The sequence below is a fragment of the Primulina huaijiensis genome, chromosome 10, assembly GCF_012295235.1.
Source record: "Primulina huaijiensis isolate GDHJ02 chromosome 10, ASM1229523v2, whole genome shotgun sequence".
Lineage (NCBI taxonomy): Eukaryota > Viridiplantae > Streptophyta > Magnoliopsida > Lamiales > Gesneriaceae > Primulina > Primulina huaijiensis.
This window is the reverse complement of record NC_133315.1, coordinates 12,359,038-12,363,666: the sequence shown is the minus strand read 5'-3', so window position 1 is coordinate 12,363,666 and position 4,629 is coordinate 12,359,038.

Genomic DNA, 4,629 nt, shown 5'->3' with positions numbered 1-4,629 from the left:
CATGGTAATCTCGTTTATGCGGATCTTATCGTGCTACCAATGCCCGAGTTTGATGTTATTCTGGGTATGGACTGGCTTTTGAGGAACAGAGTTTTGATTGACTTCCAGCGGAGATCTGTTCTAGTTCGACCGCCTGGGATGGAACAATTCTTATTCGAGCCAGACAGGTATTTTAATTTACCGCGTATGATATCTTGTGTCCAGGCTAGGAAGCTCATTCATAGAGGGTGCCGAGCATTTTTAGCTACTCTTGTATCTATTCCTGAGACGCCCAATCAGACAGCATCCGATGTTCCTATTGTCAAAGACTTTTTAGATGTTTTTCCTGATGACGTCACTGGTTTACCACCTGTGCGAGAGGTGGAATTCTCTATTGAGCTTATGCCAGGTACCGCGCCGATCTCAAAGGCACCGTACCGATTAGCACCGACAGAGATGGCAGAACTCAAGAAGCAGATTCAGGAACTTCTTGACAAGGAGTTCATTCGCCCGAGTTTTTCTCCATGGGGCGCGCCAGTCTTATTTGTGAAGAAAAAGGATGGGTCGATGAGGCTTTGCATTGATTATCGGGAGTTGAACAAAGTTACAGTGAAGAACAAATACCCACTCCCGAGGATTGAAGATTTATTTGACCAGTTGCAGGGAGCTTCAGTATTCTCCAAGATTGATCTGCGTTCTGGTTATCATCAGCTGAGAGTGAAAGACGCCGATGTTCTCAAGACTGCTTTTAGGACTCGTTATGGCCACTTCGAGTTCCTTGTGATGCCGTTCGGTTTGACGAATGCGCCAGCGATCTTCATGGATCTCATGAATCGTGTATTTCAGCCGTATCTTGATCAGTTCGTGATAGTATTTATAGACGATATTCTCGTTTACTCAAAGAATCAAGAGGATCACAGCAGACATTTGACCACAGTATTGCAGACCTTGCAAAAGCACAAGCTATTCGCGAAGTTCAGCAAGTGCGAGTTCTGGTTAGAGAAAGTGGCGTTCTTAGGCCACGTCGTTTCTAACAATGGTATTGAGGTAGACCCCGCAAAAGTTGCAGCAGTCAGAGATTGGGTTGTGCCGCAAAATGCATCAGAGCTCCGTAGCTTCCTTGGGCTAGCAGGATACTATCGGAAGTTTATTCGGGGATTCTCCTCCATCGCAGTTCCACTCACGTCATTGACTAAGAAGAATGTTAAGTATGTGTGGAGCGAGGAATGTCAGAAGAGCTTCGATACATTGAAGCAAGCTCTTATTTCAGCACCAGTGTTGGCCATGCCTTCAGGACCCGGAGATTTTGTTCTGTATACCGATGCTTCGAAACTCGGGTTAGGCGTAGTGTAGATGCAACATGGGAAGGTGATAGCATATGCTTCTCGTCAGTTGAAGATACATGAGAAGAATTATCCTACCCATGATCTAGAGTTGGCAGCCGTAGTATTTGCATTGAAGATTTGGAGACATTATTTGTACGGGGAGAAGTGCCAGATCTTTACCGACCACAAGAGTCTCAAATACTTCTTTACACAGAAAGAGTTGAATATGCGTCAGAGGCGTTGGTTAGAGCTAGTGAAGGACTATGACTGTGACATTAGCTATCATCCTGGCAAAGCAAACGTAGTTGCAGACGCGTTGAGCAGGAAGGTCGCAGGGATGGCTCATTTAGAGGTTTCAAGACCTCTTCAGTTCGAGATGCAGAGGTTTGATCTGGAGACATATCCTCAAGGTAGAGTTCCTCGTCTATCTACTTTGACAATCCAGTCTTCTCTTCTAGACCGTATTCGCAGTGGACAGCTAGCAGATGAGCAGTTGGCTAAGTGGAGACAGAGAGATGAAGCCAATGGCGGTATCTTGTACACAGTTAGAGACGGTATTGTCAGATATCGAGACAGAATGTGGGTTCCGAGCAGCGATTCTATTCGAGCAGATATTTTTGCTGAGGCCCATATGTCGCCGTACTCTATTCATCCAGGGAGTACGAAGATGTACAAAGATCTGCAGTTATTATATTGGTGGCCAGGAATGAAGAGGGATATCAGACGATTTGTATCCGAGTGTCTGACGTGTCAGCTAGTGAAAGCGGAACACCAGAGACCAGCAGGTTTGCTCAAGTCTCTTCCTATTCCCGAGTGGAAGTGGGAGAATGTTACTATGGACTTCGTTGTCGGTCTGCCGAAGTCAGTCAGAGGGTCAAATGCTATATGGGTGATTGTTGATCGTCTTACGAAATCAGCTCATTTCTTGCCTATTAAGACGACTTTCTCCATGATCCAGTATGCAGAGTTATATATTCGGGAGATCGTTAGACTTCATGGTATTCCCATTTCTATCGTGTCTGATCGAGATCCTAGATTCACTTCATCATTTTGGAAGAGTCTACATTCAACTATGGGTACGAAGTTGTTGTTTAGCACGGCTTTTCACCCCCAGACAGATGGTCAGTCCGAGAGAGTTATTCAGATTTTGGAGGATCTTCTTCGTGCATGTGTCCTTGATTTCTCCGGGAGTTGGGAATCAAAACTACCGTTGGTGGAGTTTACCTATAACAACAGTTTTCAGTCGTCTATAGGTATGGCTCCATATGAAGCACTGTACGGTCGTAAGTGTAGATCTCCTATTCATTGGGATGAAGTAGGGGAGAGATCAGAGTTGGGTCCGGAGATTGTGCAGCAGGCTGCTGATACAGTAGTCAAGATCCGTGACAGGATGAGGACTGCTCAGAGTAGACAAAAGAGTTATGCGGATCAGAGAAGAAGAGATCTAGAGTTTGCTGTTGGTGACCATGTTTTCGTGAAGATAGCACCGATGAAAGGTGTCATGCGGTTCGGGAAGAAAGGAAAGCTCAGTCCGAGATTCATTGGACCATTTGAGATCCTCGACAGGGTTGGGACGTTAGCTTATCGTGTTGCTCTTCCGCCGAATCTGGCCGGAGTACACAACGTGTTTCACGTTTCCATGCTGAGGAAGTATATGGCGAATCCATCGCATGTCCTGAACTTTGAACCGTTGCAGCTCACTCCGAACTTGTCTTATGAGGAAAGACCAGTGCAAATTTTAGACAGTCAGGAGAAAAAGCTTCGGAACAAAATGGTCAAGCTAGTGAAAGTCAAATGGCTCAATCATTCAGAGGAGGAAGCTACGTGGGAATCTGAGCCAGAGATGAGGAGTCGTTATCCCGAGTTATTCGGTAAGTTTTAATTTCGGGGACGAAATTTCTTTAAGGGGGGTAGAGTTGTAGAACCCGAAAATTTGATTACGCGTAAGCCATGCATAATTGTTACTATTTAAAATAAAAAAATGAATATTTTATATATATGAAGTGTTTGGTTTATTTTAATAATTTTAAGTCATGATTATTTATTTTAAAAGTAGATGTTTAGTTTTATCTTTTCAGGATAAATACGCGAGGTCGGAACGGAGTTTGGAGATTAGAGATAAGATCAATAATAAGAAAAATAATCCTAAATTTAATTTAAGTCAAAGAATGATTTAATTTAAAGAAAAAGAATGTCTTTGGGATTTAATAAATTAATTAGAGCTAAGTTGGTAAATAAGTTCTTTAGGTTAATATTTAATTAAAGCTTAAATTAAAATATGTAAACATATAGGGATGAATTAATCTAGGTATAATATATTCAAGAAATTAAACATAACCTTTAAACATTTAAATTTGAAGTCATGTATGCCATGCAATATTCTAAGCAAGATTCTAAACTAAATTAAATTATTTATGCATTTAAATATATACAATGAAGGTTTAAAATCCTAAACAATTAAAATGCAAGGTTTAAATAAAAATATACAATACAAATTAGTACTAATGTCCAACATTTAAAATAATTCAAATGGTTAATAACACCCTATTCAAGCCATCTCTAATTGTTATTTTATGGTGTAATCATCTCCCCATTTTAATGCACTAATTATAATCAAATACAAGAATACACCTTATTCCTTCCTCAAGTTATTCTACTAGAAAGTAACGTGAATAGGCAGAAAAAAAAAATTAAGAACAAGAATCGGCTAGCAAGAGGAAGGAGAAACAATGCAAACCCATTCAAATTCTCAATTGTAACTCTCAACTAAATGCACTTCAAGACTCCTTTATCACCCCTTGTAACCTTCATCCTCATTACCTAGCAGCCCTTCATCCATAATTTCGAAATATATCAGAAGAGAACAGCAGCTGTAATTGTGAAAATCAGCAGAAAACAAGAAAGAAATTTCCATTCCGACTCCGTTGCGTCGTATTCGTTGTATTGAACTGTTTTTGTCAAAACAAATTCCAGGCATGTATATATTATTCCTTTGCTCTACAATCAAGTTATATTAGCTATTTTAAATCAGTATATGTTCATATATCAAGTGACACAATGCAATTTGACAGCAAAGAGCTTGAAAGAAATCTGTACAGCTTTTCGTTTTTTTTTTTATGGTGCTTCACGGCTGCTGTATTTTGTTGGTTTCAGTAGTTGCTTCGGTTCCAGGCTCTCAAAGCTGATTATAGGCATGATTTAGAGTATGTTAGGGTGTTGTTGGGTCAGTTAGTTCAGTCCATACACTCAAGAATTAAGCAATGACAGCAAACTTTACATGAGCTGCAGAATTGAGTCACGATTTTCGTTCTTGGTTGTTTGGGAT